Raw genomic sequence first — 23452 nt, 5'->3', positions numbered from 1 at the left:
AGTTTAGGAGTCCTAAAGGTAGGAGTCCTAACTTTAGGACTCCTAAATGCCTTCTGTAAATACCGAAAGTTTTAAAGTTAGGATTTATCTCAGTTTAGGAGTCCTAAAGTTAGGAGTCCTAACTTTACTAATCCTAAATTGAGAAAAATCCTAACTTTAAGACTTTCGGTATTCACAGAAGGCATTTAGGAGTCCTAAAGTTAGGACTCCTAACTTTACTACTCCTAAACTGAGAAGAAACCTAACTTTAAGACTTTTGGTATTCACAGAAGGCATTTTGGAGTTCTAAAGTTAGGAGTCCTAACTTTACTACTCCTAAACTGAGAAGAATCTGAACTTTAACACTTTCGGTATTCACAGAAGGCATTCAGGAGTCCTAAAGTTAGGACTCCTAACTTCTGTGAATACGGAAATGAGTAAGTGCCTTCCGTAAATACCAAAATGACTAAGTGCCTTCTGTGAATACCAATGGTGGTAAGTTTAGGATTTTGTCTTATGTTAGTTCTGTGAATCGGGCCCATAGGATGTAATGATCAAACTGCCCATTCTGGCCTATGGAGAACAGGAAGCCTTGCAATAGTGAAAAACTAAGTAGGCCAGAATTCACTATCAGGACATGCCACACCCAACAGGGCATGTCCTACTTTTTACATACAATGCACCCTGCCTATGGGGGTACCTTGGGCCTACCTTAAGGGCGACTCACATGTAGAAAAGGGAAGGTTTAGGGACTTGCAAGTGTGTGTCCTTGCCAAGTCAGCACGGCAGCCCCAGGCAGCGCACAGGCTCTGCGATGGCAGGCCAGAGTTACACTTTACGGGCTGTTTACGTGGGTGGAACAATCCAGTGCTGCAGTCCACCAACAACATTCGATTTATAGGCTCCGGCACACGCAGTGCACTTTACTGGGGCCTGACACATAAATCAAATTTGCCAATCATTGAAACACCAATCCATAACACATTTTATACAGGAGCACTTGCACTTTACCACTGGACCACAGTGAGGAAAGTGCGCAGAATCATTATACCAGCAAAAACAGAGTAAAAACCTGGAGGACAGAAAGCAAAAAGTCAGAGGAAAACACGCCAAAAGATGCCAAGTCTAACATCTACTTACATGAGAAATAACACCAACGTGGTGTCATTTGATGTGGGGGCAGATCTGTATAATTTATTTAAGTATACAATCTAATCACTGCAGATGTACCCTATGAATGCCCACTCACATTACATCTACACCAGCTCAACACCAATCCATAAAACGTCCATTTTTAAAAAGGCCAACTGTGGCCAGATACCAGGCTGATCTAGACAGTAGTCTCACATTCTCATCCAGCACATGTGCACACGTGTGTTGATGTGTTCTAGTGCAACCAGCCAAGAGCCTCTTCATATATCTGCGCAGCTTATCTTAAAAGTCAGACTTTGGCGGTTAGCACTCTGTCTATTTACAGTGAGTTGGTAAGATTCACTCAGACCAAAAGCCCAAAGTCGATTAGTATACAAAGCAAAGGGGTTAAATATGCAGAACTTATTTGCTACAACTTACTATTATGAATACTTCTTGAAAGCAGTAGCAGCCCCTACTAGGCACGGGTGGTGAGGAGAGAAGGGCGGAGGGCTGAATGAAAAAAAATAAATAGACTCATTTACCTGAATGCTGCCGGGTGCTGTCGCATCTGCTTTGTCTGCTCCACGCCTCCCAGATGCCCCTGTCCAATCACAACGCTGCCTCGTAGAGCAGTGGGGTGACGCTCCTTCACCTTTCCGGAGGAGCCGCTACTGTTTGAAACCTACTACTGTTGCAGCTACCCGTTGCTTAATTTTATCAGAATGCGTGCCGGTGCCCAAAGCCCTGCCCTAAACCCACTGTCAGTGTTTTTAAACGTTGACATACAGAATGCCAAGGCTGCGTAGTCGATCTCTTGGCTCTTCCATCCACAGCTAGACACTCCCTGTCGCTTATGCAGGTCCTTTCTCTTCTTTGTGCGTCTTTCTCTCTCTTGTTCGTGTTGTTGTCTGATGATAGAAAATAAGTGCTGGACCTCTAAACTCAGTGCCGGTGGCCCCCACTTGCAACCACTGGCTACAATTAAGCAATGTAGCTGCCAAGGAGTATAGCTGAAACTTTTTTTGAAATTTACAATATAAATTAAAGTCCCTGTCTTCAGGCAATGATCCTCCCCCTTCTAAAGAAGGTGAACCTGGACCCCAAAGACCCCTCAAACTATCTTCCAATATCCAGACTTCCTTTCCCAGCCAAGGTGGCCGAGAAGGCAAAGAACTTATAATTGTCCACTTATACAGAAAATAACCACCACCTTGATAAAATCCACTTTGGGTTTAGAAGAGGCTTCAGTACCGAATCAGCATTTATTGTAGCCACAGAAGAGAATAGATCCTCCCTCGATGCAGGGGTGGAGCAGCCTTGATACTGTTGGATTTGTCGGCAGCCTTCGACATGGTCAATCATAACTGTTTGATGAACCGGTTGAAGGCTGCCAGGGTGGGAGGCATGGCCTTTGCACTCATCCAGTCCTTTTGAGTGATAGAACCCTGTCGGTCAATTTTAAAGTCTTTACGTCCCTGTCCTTCACTCTGCCATGCAGGGTCCCTCAGGGCTCGTCATTGAGCTCGACCCTGTTCAATGTTTATGTTTGCCCCCTCGCTAACTTAATAAAATCTTTTGGGTTGTCGCTTGTAACCTACGCAGATGATACTCGGATCATTGTGTCAGTCACAAACGACATTCAACTCACCTCTGACAGATTTACCAACTGTATGAGGGAGGTCAGCGAGTGGATGAGTAGAAATTGCCTCATGTTAAATTCCACAATAACAGAAGTCATGCTCTTTGGAAAAGATACATCTTTCTGGTTGCCTTTTTGGTGGCCACAGTAGCTTGGGGATGTGCCCAAACCGAATAGCAAGGTGAAGAACTTGGGGGTAATGATTGATGATAGGCTCACATTTAATGATCAAATTAATCACATGTCTCCTCTTCCTTTTAGATTTTAAAAGTGATCAAAAATATCGCCAATTTGCTTTCCTCTGACCTATTTAAAACAGTTGTCACTGCTCTTGTACTGTTCCGCCTAGACAATTGTAATGGACACCTTCAAGGTCTTCAAAAGCTTTGTCTTAAAAGACTGCAAACTGTGCAGAATATGGCAGCTAGATTGCTTTGTAAAATACCAAGATGTGTATCTGCATCTCTCGCACTAAAACCTTTTCACTGGCTACCCATAGAAAAATTGATTACTTTTAAGGCATTGTGCCTTGCGCACAAATCACTATATGGAACTTGCCCACACTACTTAAAAAGAAATCGTACCTGGTGCTTCCCTAAGAGATCCTTATGATCTAGCTCCTCTAAAAACGTGGTAGTTCCTTTCTGCAAACGAGAGTGATGTGGTAGCAGGGACTTTGTTAGAAACTCTGCCACCAAATTAGGAAGAGGCTTAAGACCTGGCTTTTAATCAACTGACCCCTCTTTGTCCTTAGGTTCACAGTTAGCTCCAGGATGCCTCCGGGTAAATGATGCAATTTATAAATATTTTCATATCAATATCAATTCATTAAAAAAAGAAAACAGAATAATAATTAGGCACTGCAAGCCCCAATCCAACAAGGTTGTACATATTTTGTGCCAGATAATTTCCATCTGTGGTGGGATCCAGTAATAAGCGGGTGTACACCGAATTCTGAGCAGATATCACAGTTTGATTCTACTGTGCAAATTGCAGATGTTTTTCCCACTCTGTGGTGTGATGCTTGCATTGTGTGCACTTTGCACCTTGTTTTACCTAGAATAAATTGGAAGGACACCAGTGTTAGGTGCAATTTGTCAGTAGCTTGCAAACGTATTGCAGCTTCAAACTCCGGCAGCCCTAATTCCAAACAGGATTAGTGGGCAAGTTGTGATTGGGGCCTAATTCTATCACTATCATCAATCTTCTTTATTCGATTTAAGAGATAACATCATAAAAGTCAAGCACAATACAATATATTTCACAATAAATAGGAATCAGATAAAATAAAATGATATTGACTTCAATATGCCAGAAAGATAGCAAGATAAAACAATAACGCATTATGGGAGTGGTTATCTACTGAAGAAACAATAAAGGAGGTCTAAGAACAAAAACCTGTTGCAAACCAGAAAAAGAAATTATTGAAATGAGATGTCTCAATGGACATTTAAAAGTTCAAGTTTCCAACGTCGCAGAATAAGAGGACGATCAGTTTCTTGGCTCTTCTTTTTATTGCTCATAAAGGCCAGCCGACACGTGTTTCGTCGCAAAGCAATTACAATACTTTAGCGACTCATCAGGGCTGTAGTTGGAGGGTACTAAACCACAGGTCGCAGTGCCGGTGATAATTCCGACCCGGCCTTGCTCAAGACCAGGTTAATTGATATCAAAAACGTCATTGTACGTTATCCAATGTTATTCGTGTTCAATGGAAATAGAGAGCTTAAAATTAAGTTGTTAGATGCTCTGGGTTGGCTTCTTTGATAGTTAGCTGAAATGGTGTGGGCGTCCACTCGTATATCATGGGAAGTATGGAAGCTCCTCGGTGAGGATCCCCGTGTTGTGGGAAAAGCCGGCAGGACGAGTCTTCCTGCAGAATGGTTCCGCACCCGGAATTTTTTTTTTTTTTTCTCTTTGTATAACTTTGAACAAGTCGAATAAAGATATTCTGACTGACACTTAATTAATCTGTACTTAACCCACTTGTAGCTTGCACAAAAGCACTCATCCTTAATTTAGACACAATGTAAAGTATGTATGCGGCACTTAAATAGTAATGAAGTGAAAACACAAGAAAAAAAGAATCCTAAACCAATTTAGAAAAATAAAGTAAGTTGTAATTAATATACACCAGAATGACAAAAATGCAATTCTTAGAACAGGAGAAATTAACTTTAAAATTTTAAGTAAAAAGAATGCCTAAAAGCACAAAGCAGCAACTGAAGGTATCTAGTTGTGCTGGACTGGGACAAAGTCAAGAGTTCAGGCTGGCCTTGATTGAGCGCAGGCCAGGCACATGACCAAGTTAGGTGCACTGGATTTTGTACCTTATGTCCTTCATTCAAGGTCTGCATAGCATTCATTTGCAAAGCTTTGTGTCTCTCTGCATTGGTTCCAATTGAGCTTTTAGCTGTGCTATGAGGCGTTACGGAGCTTCACATTGCTTTGCATTGGTTCCGATGAAGCTCTCAGGTGTGCGGCGAGGCTTTGCTGAGCTTCATGCTACTCTGGGAGGGTTTCAAAGAAGCTCTAAGAGTGAGGAAACAAGGGTTTGCTGGGCATGGTGTTGATTCCGGTCCGATTTTGTGATATCTTCAGATAGGCTAGGAGGAGTTCTGTCTTATGTCATTCAAGTGTCCAGGTCCTGTGGTGGCCCTATTGGTGGGCATGACTCACTCTAGTAGAGGCTAGCAGAAGCGCTTAGAAAGGTCCAGTTAAACATCTAGGCAGGTCCAGTTGCAGCAGGACAACTGGGCTGTCTTATGGAGGCCTATGAAGCTTGTTGTGTCCCTGTAGCACACACATGAGGCCACTCAACTGACCCTTTGAGGTGACTGTGGGTATCCTAAGATTAAGGCAAGCAGGTCAAATCTTCCTTCACAGACAACAAGGCAGTCCTTTGAGCAGTAGTGTTGTCCTCTGGCTGTAGGGAAGTCCTTTTTGTAACTTCCTCTTGTCCAGGATTGATCTGATGAGTTTACCTGGTTCCAGACTGTGTGTGGTGGGACTCCTTGTCCACTCCCCACATCACATTCTTTTTTCCCTTCCCTTTTCATGGCTACAAACTAGGGGGCGAAAAGGGACAGGGCATTCCTGGTATCAGATTCTTTTGTGTGTGCAGGAGGCAGGGTACTTTGAATTGTAAGTGGGAATGGGCACAGCCCAGTCCCAGTCATCCAGTCAGGATGGCAATCCTGTCGACACCTGGAGGAATCGGGCTCCTTATGTGACATGTCAGTAATCAGATATACCATGTAAAGGGTCAAGGGGTTCCTTTACAAATGGACAGGGCCTTGCAATGCCATCCCAAAGTGCTGTATTAGGGGTTAGTGTGGTCGAGCAGCCTTAGGCTTAACACAGAAGAGTGTAATACATTTGCAAATACACACAATGAATAATAAATGACGCACATGACTCAAGAAGAATATCCACACAAATTTATAAAAAATACCAAGTACCTTTATATATCTTTAGGCATCAGAGAAATATAATTCTGGTAAGTATGTTTTTAAGTATAAATTCTTTTCACTTTAAATAGTGTTCTACAATGTTACCCTATGGAACAAGTTCTGCAAACAGGTAGAGTACATCGACTTACAAGGCCAATCTCCAGAAGTTAAGGTGAGTGGTGAGCAAGGTCCAAGGAAGCACCACCAGCGGCATGAGGGTGGCCAGGTGCAGGGCACAAATCAGCATCGGGTGTCCAAGCGTTTTGATGGGAATCGGTCTCTGTAAAAAGAGGATGCAGGCTCTGGCTAGGAAGCCTGTCAAGCTGAACCAGCTAGTGGACTGACGCTGTGTAATATTCAAGAACGGGTAGACACTTCTTCTCCTCTTCTCCAAGGCCTAGGGGCGACGGATGTATCGGTGTCTGTAGGCATTTGTTTTTTCTTTACCAGCGCAGTCGCGGTAGAGGGGGCCAGCTCCCATGTTTCTAGAGTCACAGCTGCAGAACGAGTCGACTTTGGTCATGTGTTCAACTAATTATGCATAAAGGCCAACATGGTTGGTTCCAGGTCAGCTGCTTCTCCTCTCTTCTTGGCTTTTGCGGCTTTTCTGTGTCCTCTCTTTTCTTAGGTAATCAGGATCTACTTTTCTGGTGGCACGGGCTCCCCTAAATACTGAATTTAGGGGTGTTAGGGGAATGTAGGGCACTAGCAAATGGGCTACTGACCCTTGTGGTCACTACTTCCCCTATATGACCACAGCTTGTGGGAAGTGGGCATAACCCTGTCTGAAAATTCCTAAGTATGCCATCACAAAGATGGGTACTTCTGAAAAGTTGGGTCCACCTCACAGTAACCCACCTTAGGGGTGGTACTAGCCTGGCACTGGCACGCCTACATGAGTAGCTAATTTTCCCGTCTGTCCAGTTGCCAAGGCGGCTCTGGACGGGGGCGCAGAGTGGCTTCTATTTCTGCAAGAGGAGCCAGATATGCATTCCAAAGGCGGCAGCTTCTTTGAATCTAGCTGGCCCAAGGATGCGAATCAGCAGGTCATCCTGTCAGGGTGGGTAATACACCCTTTTCCCAGACAGGCCTTTGTTCTTTGTTCTGGGTCTCATGAGAGCAAAGGCTGTCATCCCAGGAAGTCAGAACAGTGTCTAAAATGAAAGGCTGGCACAAACAAGTCAGCAAACAAGTGCTGGTAGGTTTTCAGGGGACACCTCTGAGGTGCCATCTGGGTGCATGTATTGATAAAGCCAACACTGGCATCAGTGTGGGTTTACCAACATGAGATCTTTGATTTCAAACATCCTTATTTTCAGTAAAGCCATCATATAGCTGGGGAACTTGTTTTTACCAACGTCTAGCACATGTTTTGAAATGACTTCCCTGGTCATTTGTACTGGCAGAAATAGGACTGAACAGCACAGGGGCATATCTGCCCCTACAGTTAATAACTCACATGTAATATTCAGCCCCTGACTTGGAGTTCTCAGGCCTGCTGTAGAAGTGTCTTACAAATATTACATGCAGTGTTAGAGATATGGCACACAGGGATATGTGACGTGTCATGTTTTCAGTTTTGTCTGCACCAAGACACGCATCCTTCAATGGCATTTTTGCATGTGCACGGTGAGTGGTCCCTTAGGGTGGCCCAATTGGTGCTGCAGCACTTAGGGACCCTCTTTAGTACCCCAGGACTTAGGTATCGGGCACTATTTACTTGGACCTTACAGAGAGTGCTAAAGGTTTTCCCAATTTAAGGAACAATTGTACAGTTTTGGGAAAGAGCTCTGGCACTGGGGCCCTGGTTAGCATGCACCTAGTGCACTTTCAATCGAAATATTTTACCAGGCAAAAAGTGAGGGTGACCATGTCAAAAAGTGAAATTTCCTCCAAAACCTAACCTTTCTTGTGTTACTGTCTGGATGCAATACACAAATCTTAACAGGAGAGCCCTTCACAGTCATATGAACCAGGACACTAACAGAAGGCACAGTTAGTTGGAACAAGAAAATGCTAACTTTCTAGAAGTGACATTTTCAGAATTGTAACTCAAAATCCAACTTCACCATTAAAACAAGTTTTAAATTACAATTAATTTGGGTGTTAACAGCATATCTGTATCTGTTAACAATCAAAGATTGGCCGTTATTAAATGTAGTAAGGTAACCCAGTGTTAGTCAATGGGAGAGATAAGCCTTACAACTGTGGAAAAATGACTTTAGGAGTTTTTCAATGCCAAGTCATGTAAAACGTAAGCACACATGACCTACATTTTAAATTTATTGTACACTGCCTTGTGAGCCTTTAAGGCATGTGTCTCCAACGAGTAGCTTGTGAGCTACAAGTAGCTCACAAACACCATTGGAGTGAAGCTTAACTCAGTGTATCCCTCAGAGGTTTATAGGGTTCATGCAAAGTAAAGAGGACAATAATACTCATCTCAAGAGCCTAAGATTGCTAAATAACCAAGAGCAGGGCCTCTTGCTAACTCACAAACACATACTCTGTTGACTTACAAGGACTGCAATGTGATCATCTGTATCTACTCTCAATGTAGCAGTCACAAGGAATTTTGACATGTTGTAGGCCCCACTCAGTCACACTATCTGTGTGAACAATGGGCCAGGAAAGAAGAATGCTAGCAGTAGCCAAAGGAGGAGCTAAAGCGAAGTCACCTAGGAGTGGGCCAACAGGAGCCAAAGATAAAGCGTGTAAATTGTGTGCTTGACCAGCCCAGGAGCTGAGGAAAGTAGGGGCTAGATCCAGAGCAGAGATCCACTTCTAAGCCTCACTGTGCATCTATTTGTGTATCAATACATGTATGTGTATTTATTTTTGTATCTGTCTGTGTATGTTTTGCATTTTATGTCTCCCTGATAAATATGGGTGCACTCTGGAAGCTATGCCTGGTGTCAAGGAGTTCATCTCTGGTACAATTGTGTCCATTTCTGGCATAGTAGTGGCCCTAGCATGGTAATAGTCATCCTTGGCATATTTTGGGGCTTCTTGTCTAGTTGTGCAGACTTGCAGTCATCATTGACATATTGTGAGAATGACTGAACTAATATTGGCCACCTCTGACATAATGGCTGATTAATGTGAGCTTCCTAGCCATAATGATGTCCAGCCTTGGCACTGTGGTGCCTCTGATGTAATTGTGAGCCCTATAAGTATATTAGAGGCATCCTCGCCCTTATGGCAAGCATCCATGGCATATGATTATAAAGCATGCACATCTGAAGCAGATTATCTCCTTGTGAAACAATTGTGAGCACTTAGTAAAAACAACAAGCTGATGTTTGGTGGTTTGGTGGCTGGGTATTTTTTAAAAAAGGAAACAGGTATTTTAAAGGAAAAATATACTTTTTTCAAAACTGAAATTTGGGAAATTGAATTTGTTTGCCCAAAATGGAAGAGGTATTTGATCGAAAATATGTTTATTTACAGAAACCAATATGCTGATGAAGACAAAATGATTGACTTGCCAAAACATATTTAGAGCTGTTAATTGGATGTAGTCACTAGTGCACTGGTATAGCATTTGTTAGTAGCTCACAATGATTTTCCTAGAGCACAAGTAGCTCTCAATATATAAAAGGTTGGAGGGTCTTTAGGGTCTGCCTTGGGGGTGACTTATAAGTATTAAAAACGTAGCTTTAGTCCTAGCAAAAGGTTTATTTTGCCCTGTCGAAATAGCAGTTTAAAACTGCAATTGAGGATGCAGTGGCAGGCCTGGGAACTGTTTTAAAAGATGACTTTAGTGGATGCTACAATGAGTGCTGCATACCCATTACAAGCATTTAATTTACAGGCCCTGGGCACATATATTATTGTAGAGTATGGACCTACAAGTACATTAAAAGTGTCAATTAGGTGTAAGCTAATTTTACCATGTTTAAATGTTGGTTAAAGGAGGCAGAGAAAGGCAATTATCTGGGGGGACCCTGCAAAAGGGGCCAGGTCCAACACTTACTCGTACACGAAAGCACAAGCACAAACTCACAAATTATTGACCTTTACATAAAGGAAAAGCAGGTTGCTATAACTGCTGTGCTGCTGGGGAAAAGAAAGTTAACATACAGTACTTCATAGAGCTGATATTTGCTTACTAGCCATGCAGTTGCATGTGCTGGAAACAAGGCCTCGGTTCATAAAGAACCTCCACACTCACAGTTGTGGCGGGGGGCCCTGCACTCTTGGTGTGGGTCCTACACTTGCGGCAGGACCTCTGCACTGCAGTTACTCATTGTGGGGATCCCACTACAAGTGTGGGGTCCCCGTCACAAGTGTGGGGCCTCTGCCATGACCTTGGCGTCCGCCACCATGCCTACGGGCCCTCTGCCACAAGTGCAGAGTCCCTCTGTGAATTGGGCCCAAGGATGGTGAGTGTGTGCATGCTTTCCTAAAGTGCCTGATGCTTTCTCCATGGATGAACCCGTCAAATAAAATAAGTGAATATTCCAAGAGTTACACCATGGCTCGGGTACTTGTCACTAGGGTTGCTGACAGGTAAGGCAGGAAAGTACATTTAAGAAAGGACAAATGGCAAGAGGGTGGCATTATGTACAACAGATTGGACTGAGTTGGTGGAGATAATTTACAAGAGTGCTGAAACAGTCCTGTGAGTGGAAATTAAAATGAGAATAAGGGCATTATTATGAGTCTGGCAGTCCATGGACAACAGACTTGTGGGGGCGTGGCAGTGGTGGTCCTGCCACTGCCGCACTGGCGGTCCAACTGCTGTATTATAACCTTGACCACCGCAAGCTCCAGAGACCTGTGTTCCATGGTGGTGGCGGGGTAATCAGGGGCTCAGAATATGCTAGCGGTGCTGCCGTGGGACCGCCTGCCTTACATGCCAGTCAGTGCCGCTATGTAAAAGCTGGCGGTGGGGAAACAAAGGGGGTCCTACAGTGCCCCCCTTGCCCTATGCTGGTAGGTGCATCCAGGGGGGCACATATTGTGCTACCCTGTGTGCAAGGATCCACCCAGTTTCAGCACAGCATAGATTTTACAGTCAATGACGTGCCGGAACACGCTGTGGCATTCCCAAGACGGGGCAGTATTAACGGCACATTGAGCCTTTTTACTGCGCTGCCACGGGACCGCCACGCTGTCCACCCGCCAGACAATGATATGTATTGTATATGGCAGGCGGGCAGTGTTCAGGTTTGGTTGGAGTTGGGCAGTCGTGAACCGCCCTACTCTGGCACCGTCAAACTTGTAATTAGGCCCTTTATCTTGAACAAAAGGTGGCAAATAAACTTGAGAGCGGTTCAATGCAATGGAGAAGGGCAATAATGATGAAGAAGAGCAGGCAGTGAACAGAGTGAGAAACTTCAAAACACGTAAAAAGCACTCCAAAGAATAGAGTAATAAATGAAATGATAGATGGGCCCTGTAGAGTGACAATAAATATTCCAATGTAACAGTTAAAACCTTCAGTTAAGTATTTAAACAGTAAGGTAATTTAGGAACAAGTAATAGTGTGAGTAAGCGGTAAACAAATGGAAAATGCATTCGGAGATTAAAGTGAGAGTACGACAACGATACTTTTGGGCAGTTAGGAAAGTAGTGGTGGTGTATTTAAAAAATAAAAAATATTGGTCAATAAATGGAAAATAAATCAGGTGCGCTGCAGGGAAGCAACTGTAGTGTTATTGAGAAGAACTCTAGTGCCAGTTAATGGAAACTACTGGTCATCTGAATGTTGCTAAGGGGCATTTGAGAAGGTCCAGCTCCTTAATTACACAGCTACTGCTCGCAGAGGGCATTTACGTTAACAGTAGACTCTGAATTAATTCCCAACATAATATGCTGCTGAAAACTGCAACTTGTCCTGACTTCCTGGAATACCTTAGCTAATTCCCTGTCTCAACAGTGTAGTTAGGCTTGGTTTGAATCCGGCCCATATCTGGTTAAAACACCTTTGAAAATCAGGAAATGTCACATTCCTTTCTGTAGCCTCATCGGAAAACTTCTGTTCTCAGAAGCATGAGAAGAAAAAAACTTCTCCTCAGGAAACTCCGTCACTAAAGAAATAACTTCTGACATGAGAAATATAGAGTCAGACAATTAAGTGAATCTGTCCGCACTTGAACAACACATGTGGGTAAAAGTAATTGTGATTGTAAAATTTATTTGTACAGCGCTTACGATCCCTAGAGAGGCTTTGAAACGCTTATTGAAGCCACTAGCACGCTACTTCGGAACCCAAGATTAGTAAATTAATAGGTTAGTACAATTGTTTTTTTTCCTTGTGCGTTAGTTGTGCTGGGATTGTGACCAGGATGGACAGCTAGGGTACCACTTTACTGGAAAGAAAACATAGAACCACTACTGGAGAAAGTTATAAGGTAAGATAACATTTTTCACTATATTTCTTCTCTTTCAGAGAGGAAAATGCGTCTGTATTTATTTATTTAATTGCCCGTGCATTGCCACATGTCCGTCTTTTGCCGAGTATTGAGGACTTGTTACTTTTAAATAGATGGGTGTGGATTGCGCACATCGTCAGTTTTGCGCTGTTAATGGCAACATGTGGTAATAATGTATGCACGGTGAATGCAAATGTTGGTTAAAGACTCGTGCGAGGCACCACTGTGAAGTGTCCCAGAAGCAGATTAAGGTTACTAGGCAACGGTATACTACTCAATAGGTCCCTGAGAGTTACATGTTATCAACTTTTTTCATGGAAGCTCACCCAAATAATGATGTTTTAATTGTTGATCCAAATTAAAAACGCGTTTTTTTTATTTTTGCATTGTTCTCAGGTTTCGTTTTGGCATTGACGTTTCACGAATAAAATAATTTAGTATTTTTCAAAGTTTGTGCTTAATCTGTAACCTTGTTACTTTTGCCCCTCCCCATATGTTTTTATTATGTTGTAATTGTTATTACATTTGTGAAGATGGCTTGAGCAATATGTGTATCTTTTGAATAATGGAGTTTGAAAAACTCTTTAAAGGAAATTAGTGTGCCTCACATTGTGTGTACTCTCTGTCACTGGCTGCACCTTCCTGCAAGGGAATCTCAACCCCCTGTTTAAAAAACTTGTTAAAACAGGCCTTGTTGCTGTCTGCACCGTGAAAAGCGGACTGGCAGCTTCGTACTGCTGTCCACCTGTCACTAATTCATTGCTCGCAGGGCAGGGTCAAGTTCCTGGTTCCACTGAAGGTAGCACTATCTGTAACAGATTGCACAGACCAAGGGGCATATGTACAAAGACGTGGCGGAGTAAGGCGTTAGCCGTCATCGCTTAACGCCTCACTCCGCCAATTCAGAAATGCAAGGCTGCATATTTACAAGAATATGGTGCAGCCTTGAGTTTTTCCCTGCGCTGGCGCTACACTTAGTGCAAGGGTGCCTGCATGCAGGGGAACATTACTTATGTGCAGGAAGGTCCCCCTTTCTGTACATAAACAATCTTTCAATGCCGTTTTGTAACTTCTATGTGTGCTGCTTAATACAGCACACATGGAAGTTTCATAATGTCATTTTTTAAATAAAAAATTGTTTAAGTGCAGGAAGGGTCGCCTTCCTGAACATAAACAATCCAAGGCGTTTTGCTTTTTCCATGTGTGCTGCACAAGGCAGCACACATGGAAAAAGTAAAAAGGAGCAGAAATAAAGCGTTTCTCCTCATTTCGCCAAGTACAGACCAGGTTTCCCCTGGTGTTAATTTTGCCCTGCCTCCTATTTACCCCGCCCTTGAAAATAGGGAGCCGTGTCAAAATCAATAGGTTTTGCTGTGGAACGTCCACCACAACACCCACTGCCCACCCCTTTCACACTAAGCATAGCATGGAAGGGGACCTTATTTAAAATGCAGCGTTCAGCCATGTAAAGTGATTTAATGCTGCCTTGTAAATAAAGCGAAGCCCTATCGCCACATGGTCGTCCGAAAAAGTGATGTTCCCGTGACGATAGGGGCTTGAACATATGCCCCCAGGTGTGCACCCAAAACATCCAATTAAAGGTGTGTTATGGCAGAGACCAGAACTCTACGTCTGGTACGCAAGCAACGCACACCGTGGTGTCTTGCTTTACCTCTTACAGCTAGTTAGAAATGGGATTTCTGGTTGACTAGGGCAAGCGCCTAAGCCAGGCAGAAACCACCACTCTTGTCAGGGAAAGGGAGTTACACACTGAAGATAACCCCTTCTCACCCCCATGGTAGCTTGGCATAGCAGTCAGGCTTATCCCAGAGTCAATGTGTAAAGAGTTTGCATGACACACTCACACAGCAGCGACACACTAGGCACACCACAAAAGAAATTCCACACAAGGCTATGGAAAAATAGCCTTTGTATCTATACTACTATAATAAAGTAAGAACTTTCAGGCTTTGAGACGGGTAAACTCGGGAACCACAGCGCCAATCTACACACCCGATACACCGTTGAAATTGTCAGGGTGTGTAGATGGTTATAGGCTATATAAATGACAAAATAAAACGTTATTTACAATATGTATATTTTTAAAAAAGTAGTCCCCCCAAAGTAGCGCCGGCCGCGAAGTGCGTGCTCACGTCAGCACGGGGAGGAGAGGCGTCCAAGGAGCGGTGGACATTGCGCGGGGGAGGAGCAGTGACCTGAGGCCAGCGGCGGTAGGAGCAGCGGAGAGGCGGAAATGGCGCGGGGGAGGAGCGGCGGCGGACAGGCAGTGAGGACCAGAGCGGCAGAGCGGAGAAATGAGGACCGGCGGCTGAGGTGCGAGGAGCGGTGAAATGAGGACCTGCGGCTCAGGTAAGGCTCCGGGGACAATGTCGCGGCAGGCGGGTGTCGGGCCAGGCAGGGGACGGGAAATTGGAGCGGTGAATCAGGACCTGCGGCTCAGGTAAGGCTCCGGGGACAATGTCGGGGCAGGCGGGTGTCAGGCCAGGCAGGGGACAGGAAATTACTAAAACAATAATCGGGGTCGGGGCAGGCGGGGTACGGGGCGGGTGGGGGCACGGGCTGCTGGGCAATGTCGGGGCAGGCGGGGGTAGGGGAAGCCTAAATGCTCCCAGACAAGGTCGGGACGGGCTGCTAGTTATCCATAAAACACATCTGAACATATCACATATATACACTGTGCCACCAGGCACTTGTCATATATTTACAGGTATTTGCATAAATCACCAGGCCAATCGGCCCACTGTCATAATAATCACATAACTGTTAGTGAGGACAACCAGTGACTACTGGTAAGGGTGCACTTAGTACACCACCTTCAGGCAAGAAATATCAGCAGTGCATCATTTCCATAAAACATCATGCCCTTCATAGGCATAAACATAAGTGCACAATATGCCACTATATCCCTGAATACCCACTGGCCCCCAACACATTTAGGGCACTGAGGTACCGGCCCCTACATCCCCAATCGGCAGTCCCAGTGCTTCTGCACTCACCACCCGGACTGCGCAGTGATTTTGTGGCTCGGGGGCCTCCGTCGAGGTTCACACCGAGCTACCAAGACCCACATCAAGGCCTCTGCCCCAAAAGTAGAGCTGTGGGGCAAAGGGTTACTCCGGCAGCTGACCACTACCATCTGGAGCAGCTGCTTCCCTTGCCACGTGAGGGGATGCCGACTCGGCTTCTCACCTCTTCCATTGGCAGATGCTATGGGTAGTGCGAGTGGGAGCACTGCTTCCCCAAGTGCGGGGCAACCAAAAAGCTCCTTCCACAACGTTGCAGCACGTCCGGGACCTTCCAGGATTTCCAAGACTGCTGTTGGCCAAACTACCGAAGTGGAGACGCCTGCGCCTTCTCTGATGCACGGAAAGCGCGCTGAACACCCCTGTAAAACCCAGAGCACAGAGCGATGTCCCTCAGCTCTTTCCGACTCTTCCTACCACCAGGCAACATCACGCCTGACTTCCGGTGGTCCCAGAAACCCGCAAGGTTCTGGCTCAGCTGCTCCTGCTGGCTCCCCCGCCAACCAGGTGCGGGAAGCATGCCTGGCTTTCGGTTTGTGGTGTTTCTCAGTCAGAGACATTTTTCGGGCTCAGGGGTGTAAACCGCAAAGCGCTCACCACGCAGTGATTGTAGGAGGGCCCATTCAAGTAAGCGCACAGCCAATCTCCCACCTGAAGACACCAACAGGGAGCAGGCAGCACTCTTTGCCAGACCTCCACAAGGGCAGGGCTGGGCACAGGCAGGCCAGCACGCAGGGCCTCGCAGCAGAGGGCAGGCACTTAACCACCTCAGGCAGCTGCTGGGTTCCACAGCATTTCCTCCTGTCAGAGTGCTCAATCAAGTCCAAGTTAGTCTAGTGAGTTCAACAGACGTGGGGTCACAACCCCAATATTATATCCCACAAAGTCTTTGTTCTGCCCTGGTACAGGGCCATGGACCCAGCCCAAACCGGATCTGGGGGGCACTTATCAAGTGCACAACACTCGCCATTGTAGTGTAGGCCCTGCACCCAGACACACCACAGGGGGGCGGCTAGGCCATCATTGTGTAAGGCAGGCACAACCGTATCCAGGTTTGGGTGGTACTCCTCCCACTACTCCAAATGCAGATCAGGCCTATTCAGCCTAGCGCCGACTCATCCAGACTTTCTAGAGCCACTGCACCTCCACAGCCCCTGTCACTCCAAGGCCAGACAATCAATACACAACAGGCAGGCACAAAGACACATAGCACACATAAATGCCTATTTCTAAAAGTGGCATTTCTAAAATAGTGATAATAAATTCGCGAACACCATCACGCAGCATTTATCACCACTATTCCAAACATACCAAACTTGATAATGCTTCTCCTCTCATGTCAGGAATTACCACTGAAGCACATATCAGGGAATCCCCAATGCATTCATATGAGAGAGCAGCCTCACAGAAGTGAGCAACCAAATAGGCTGTTTCTCACTACCAGGTCATGCCACACAGTTAAGGCACATGTCCTCCCTTTTACCTACACCGCACCCTGCCCACAGGGCTAGCTAGGGCCTACCTTAGGGATGAGTGATATGTAGTAAGAGGGGAGTCACAGACGTGGCAACCACTTTGCATGCCACGTCACAGCAGCATTAAACTGCGCGTGCAGGCCCTGCAATGGCAGAGGCCTGAGACAGGTTTGAAAGGCCACTTTAGTGGGTGGCGCAAGCAGAGCTGCAAGCCCACCTGTAGCATTTGATTTACTGCCCCATGGTATATGAGATACCACTGTACAAGGGACTTATAGGTAGATTAAATATGCCAAACAGGTGTAGACCAATCTTACCATAGAGGGCACATGCACTTTAGCACTGAACAGCAGTGATAAAGTGCCCAGAGTCCTAAAATCACCAACAACATGTCAGAAAAAATACAGGAGGAAGGCAAGAGGTTCTGCGATGACCCTGCAAAAAGGGCCACATCCAACAGAGCCACACTGTGCTAAGGCTACCTTTGTTTCATTCTGCAGTATAAAATACTTATAAATTGATTTCACACAAATGAATGCCCAAATAAACAAACACTGGTAAAGCTAATAGGCCTGGCTTGATTTTCAGTTCTGGGTAAAACATTTAAAAACTCCTACTGCAGCGGGGGGCTGTGCTTTGTACATAAGTCATCGATGAGATGACAATTTAATGTGTGATGGCTGAGTGTACTTTTGATGTGTATTACAATGCGAACATTACATAAATGAAGAATGATACACTGGACAGCCAATAGCATGAGGTGAGAGAAAAATAATTTATGGTGTGTTATCGAAGCACACTCTATGTTTATTTTAAGTGAATGGTAACAACAGGTATTCAGAGAGATGTACGGACAAAGAGAACCTAAAAAAGCCAATGGTTGGGGTAGTGTCTGAGAAGGCAGAGGAGTGATGAGTGCTTCCTTTGTGCTGAGGCACAGTGCACATATGGAGATCACTTTGCAAGTTATTTGCTATGTGAATGTAAACCTGAACAAGGTATGCACTGGCTAAGTCAATTGTTCAGTGAATTTAATCTGCTGAGTTTAGCTAATCTCAATTTAAAGGCTTCTTCTACCTGCAGATTTCTCATATTTTGAATATCCTCAGACACTAGACTAGATCTGGAAACTTTGCAACAGTTCTCCTGCTCTGATAAAGGGTGTGTGGCTTCATCTCAAACCCAGAGAGCCACATTCACCCCTGTTCATATTTTAGATCAACGTTAAGATCATCACCCTCATCTAAATATTGGAAAGACAAGAATAAGTACCATTGGAAATGCAGCAGGCAAGAGCACTCCTCACCCAGATGATGTTCCTGCTCTAAGGGTAGGTCTCTACACCGTTTATCATGTAGATTGGATGCGTCTTCTTCAGAGGTAGTTGACATAGAAAACACTGACACAGGTCCTCACTCCAGTCCTATTTCCTGCTCCACTGTATACAGAGTTCCCTGCACTGATTTGGCTTTGAGGTAATAACCTTCACACAGGCCATGCTGGTGCTCTTAAGTGGTGCTCAGGTTTCCTTTTGTGCACACTTGGGCCCCATGGAAGCACGGTGGCCCCCACCTAGGAAACTACCAGAGCCAGATAGCTCTCATACAGCTACTGCTGCAGCTGCACCACCACCTAAAATTCAGTTGGTAGCACCTCCTCTAAGGCCGTCTCCAGCTCTGACACCAATACTGATACTGGATCAGACTTCCGTCCCAGAGTATATGCCTAAGATGAAGGCCATCTTTTTGCACTCCAGACATTTAGAGTGAAGCACCTGGTGGAGGACACCTGATATGGGGTGAATCAAAATCCAGACCTTGCTACGACATGAATACTGGCAAAGAATGGATAATGTTTTTGGCACTGATTCAGATAGCCTCCAAGTGCCCCACTGAACACAGCAAGATAACAACGACAGAAGTAAGGCAACAAAATGGATGCAGCTGAGTACTTTTTCCTGCAGAATGCAAGTTATGTTATGTTATATTAAATTTATATAGCGCGCAGCTTCTTGAAAGTGTCCCGGCGCTTACTTCAGAAAAGAAAGACATGCACCCCTGTCAGGTTAAAAAAGCAGCGTTTTTCATTTTTTCTTGAACAACAGTGGATCCTGGATGCCCCGCAGAGCCAGGGGCAGCATATTCCAGGCCAGGCCTGCTTTACGCATAAAAGAAATCCCGCCAAGTCATTGGCGCTTAAACTTTGGCGTCTGCATCTGCAACTGAGCAGAGGAGCGCAGCTGTCTCCCTGGTATATAGAAGGGGAACCTCTTCTGCAAATAGATAGGGCCTAGACCATAAAGGGCCCGATGAGCAATTGACAGCATTTTAAATGTAATGCACGATTCAACCGGGAGCCAATGCAAAGTACGCAAATGAGTGCAGACACTATGCCTAGATGACAAACCCCCAAGAAGTCTGGCCGCCGAGTTTTGAACAACTTGCAGTTGCTTCATAAGAAATCCCGGACTGCCAACCAAAAGGGTGTTGGCATAATCTAAACGGGACCAAATCAATGCGCGGACCACAGTTTCTCTGGCCGTGCATGGCAAAAAGGGAAGAAACTTCCTCAAGATCTTCAACGTGCCAAAACAAGTGCAGGCCAGTTTCTTTACATGTGTCATAAAGTTTAGATTTTCGTCGAACTTGACGTCAAGATTTTTGGCAGCACCTTTCCTCTCAGTAGAGCGAGGAAAGCCAAAAGGCCAGAGCCTCTCTCTGAAGTCCGTCGAGAAGGAGCCATACAGCAACACTTCAAACTTGCCTTCATTGCATTTCAATTGTGCATTTGCCAACCACTGAAAGACCGAGGAAAGACAGTGTTGGATTGTCCCAACCGAGTCATCCATCTTGCTCCAGGTAAACAACAACTGGGTGTCATCGGCATAGGTCATCACCTTAGCCCCCAATGACTCCGCAAGATAAACCAGTGGAGTCACGTAGGTGTTAAACAGAAGAGGGCTAAGTGATGACCCCTGCTGTACACCAGTCATCACCCGCATAGGCGCAGAGGCACACGGAGGGACACAGACCTGCTGCAGCCGACCTTCCAAAAAGGACCTAATCCATTTCAAGGCCATGCCCAAAATACCGATTTCAGATAGGGGCTCTAGGAGCAGGGAATGGGTCACAGTGTCGACCGCCACGGAGAGATCTAGCATAACCAAAGCTGCTCTCCTGCCGGAATCCAAACACCCCCAAATCGCCTCTGTGACCTCTAACAAAGCTGACTCCATGCTATAAGAGGCACGGAAGCCAGATTGTGCCGGATGAAGCAGACCTGCCCCCTCAACAAAGTTGGGAAGTTGGAATGTAATCACCTTCTTGCATACTTTAGCCAGACTTGGCAGAAGCGAGATAGGCCGATAGTTCTCAGGCAACAGAGGGTCAAGTGACGGCTTCTCAAGTAGGGGGAGAATCAACACATGTTTCCATCCCTTTGGAACACAAGATTCACGCAGTGATTTATTTATCATAAGATTCACTTCTAAATTATTAGTATCTGCCATATTGGACAGAAGCCTTGCTGCACATGGGTGGTTAGGTGAGCCGGACTTAAGGGCCTTAAGGATTCTGAGAGAGCTGGCAGAATCAACCGGCCTAAATTCAGAAAAGGTAAAGTCAGCTTCAACCATAGGCTTGGGCAGTGCCAACACAGCACGTTTATGTTATGTTTATGTTTGTGCCATTTTTAGAGTGCGCAAATACCCGGGGGTGTCTCGGCACCTGAATACTGAACCATCGATGAGGAGGAAATTATGCTGGGAAGAGCCATGTTTTTAGTTTTCTCCTGAAACTGAGGAGGGTCGGGGCAGTTTTGATGTGGAGGGGCAGTGTGTTCCAGAGTTTGGATGATTAAATAGTGAAACACCTGTCACCCCAGTTAACCTTCTTTGTTCGAGGAACTTTTAGCAGATGTTCAGAAGAGGAGCGGAGTGTTCGTGAGTACTCGAGCGGGCGGAACGCTGCTCTAAGGAACTGTGGACCCAAGTTGTTGACTGCTTTATAGGTGATGCAGAGGGCCTTGAAAACTGTTCTGCTCCTAATTGGTAGCCAGTGAAGTTGGCGGATGTGAGAAGAGATGGGAGTGAATTTGGGGATATTTAAAAGGACTCTGGCTGCCGCATTCTGGACCAATTGGAGTTGGTTGATGATTTTTTTCTGAGCGTTCAGGAGAAGGGCGTTACAGTAGTCAGTTTTGGAGAAAACCAAGGTGCTGACCAAGGTTTTGCCGGCCGATGATGGAAGGTAAGGGAGCAGTTTCTTGATTCTTTTTAGAATGTAAAAAGAAGAAGAGACCACTGAATTGACATGGTGATGAAATGTCAATTTGTCATCGAAAATGACTCCCAGGTTGCGGACCTTGGTGACCGGTTGCGGGGGTTCTCCCAACGCTGATGGCCACCAATGAGGGGACCAGATGGGATCCAGCTTCCCGAATGTCATCACCTCTGTTTTGTCAGAGTTTAACACCAGAAGTCCTGGGCGAAATCGAAAACATCTCTTGGATACTAATGGTTTTGTCCCTAAAAAATGTCGCCACGGTGTTACACCAGGTCTCTGAAACCGGTGCCACCGCCACCTGGGCGCTAGGGGCCAAAAACTCTGCACAGTTGCAAAGATTTCTTTAGGGTTGTTGTTGGCCCGCTCGATGCGTGTAGAATAGTGTTGGCCTTTGGCCTCTCCTATCACGGCATAATAGAGTTTTTGTTTAGCTCTGAGAGTGTTTTTATCAATCGGGTGGTAGCCACTGGAGCGCCAGGCTCACTCTGCTTTTTTGCACGCATGTTTCAGAGTCCTCAACTCAGGAGTAAACCAAGGCTTAGAAGGAGACTCTCTCCTCAGTTTTGGCTGACATGGTGCCGACAGAGTAGCCACTGAGCTTGCAATCCAGTCAGCAAACTGAGATACATTTTCCTCCAGATCCCCCAACAGGGTAGGCAAATACATCTCCAAAGGTGCACTTGTGGTGTTTTTCAGAGCCATCCTCTGGAGTGGGTGCAGTTCCTAATAACAGAAGCCGTTTCTATCAGCACTTGTGGATTTAGGAGAAGAGACTTGTGATAAAAGAGTAAAAGGAAATTAAAGTGTTCCTCATCTTCAGGGTTTTGCACATTAATATTTTACTAATTGAGTTTATTGGAAGTGAGCCAGAGCTTGGGTTTGGCTTTGTTGTGTGCTACTGTGGCCTGCCAGCATTCCCAACCCCTTTGTTGCGAGTTTCTGCAAGCCACCAACCTAAGGTTGATCTCAATGTGTAATACAGCATGCACTTTGTTTATGTTTGTCACAGTAAAACTTGTTTAGTAACCAACTCTTGTAGATTATCTCTGTTTAAAGGCTGTATTTCTTCCTCTACTATCACTTAACCATAGGAAAACAGTTGTTCAGGCATTGATCGGTGCACGACTGGACTACGCAAACGCTCTTTTTTTGGGCTTACCGAAATATCTTATGACCCGTTTGCAAGTTGTCCAGAATTCGGCAGCCCGTACCATCTTTGGACTCCCGAGGAGAGCTGGTGCCACTGCTTTACTGAACACCCTACACTGGCTACCTATCTCCAAGCGAATTCTTTTCAAATGCCTGACCGTGGCCTTTAAGGCCCTACATGGTATTGGCCCCAAGTATATTGGGAAACGTCTTTCCCGGTATGCACCGAGCAGGACCCTCAGGTCATCTGGTCTGTCTATGATGACAGTCCCTGCAATTCGTCGTGCAAGATTGGGAGGTCGGTCTTTCCGCTATTTAACACCTAAAGCCTGGAACGATTTACCACTGTCCTTGAGACAGGCTCCCTGTCTTCTTGCTTTTAGGAAGGACCTGAAAACATGGCTCTTCACGAAATAGATCCTTTTCCTTCTCTGCTCTTTTCTGTTGTGTGGCTGCTTTTTTATGCTGTTATTCTTCGCCAAAGCGCCGGGATGCTCCTCGGAGTAGCCGTGCGCTATAGAAGAAATAAAGTTACATAACATAACATTTAAAAGAAAGGTAAAGGAAATAGATTCATAAGTATTGTCTAATGCAGAATTGTTAATGAACGTTTTGCATGATAAGTGTACACCCATACGCATAACTGTGCATGGCAGTGTTGCTCAAATATGAATTTACCTTGAAAGAAGAAAGACAGGAGGCGTTTGGAAAAACAGGAACAGTTAGTTTGATTAAACACAGCATCCAGGAGAGCAGGCAACAGAGTTGGGGCACGAAGACTGTCTCGAAGTACATTGGGTTTGGCCGTCATTTTATATATTTGACAAGGTGTAATAAAGCAATTTGCTCATTCTTTTTAGAACAGGAATATGGGAATAAGCGCAGGTGGGTCTCAACCCCACGTGGACACAATGCGA

The 23452-nt window shown here is 45.3% G+C and overlaps 1 protein-coding gene across 3 annotated transcripts in view; it reads left to right on the top strand.

Moving 5' to 3' along the window:
* LOC144829132 (glutamate decarboxylase 1-like) overlaps positions 1-23452 on the top strand; it is a 927195-nt gene that overhangs the window by 162089 nt on the left and 741654 nt on the right. The window contains exon 1 of one of the 3 annotated variants that reach the window (XM_078687954.1): positions 12336-12563. The exons of the other annotated variants lie outside the window; for them this stretch is intronic. The gene's annotated coding sequence lies outside the window, so the exon portion shown is untranslated. Of the gene's footprint in view, positions 1-12335; positions 12564-23452 lie in introns of those variants that run through there. 3 annotated transcript variants of the gene reach the window in all.

The sequence above is a fragment of the Lissotriton helveticus genome, chromosome 4_1 (assembly GCF_964261635.1).
Source record: "Lissotriton helveticus chromosome 4_1, aLisHel1.1, whole genome shotgun sequence".
NCBI classification, from domain to species: Eukaryota; Metazoa; Chordata; class Amphibia; order Caudata; family Salamandridae; genus Lissotriton; species Lissotriton helveticus.
This window is presented reverse-complemented; position numbering and strand designations above follow the sequence as displayed.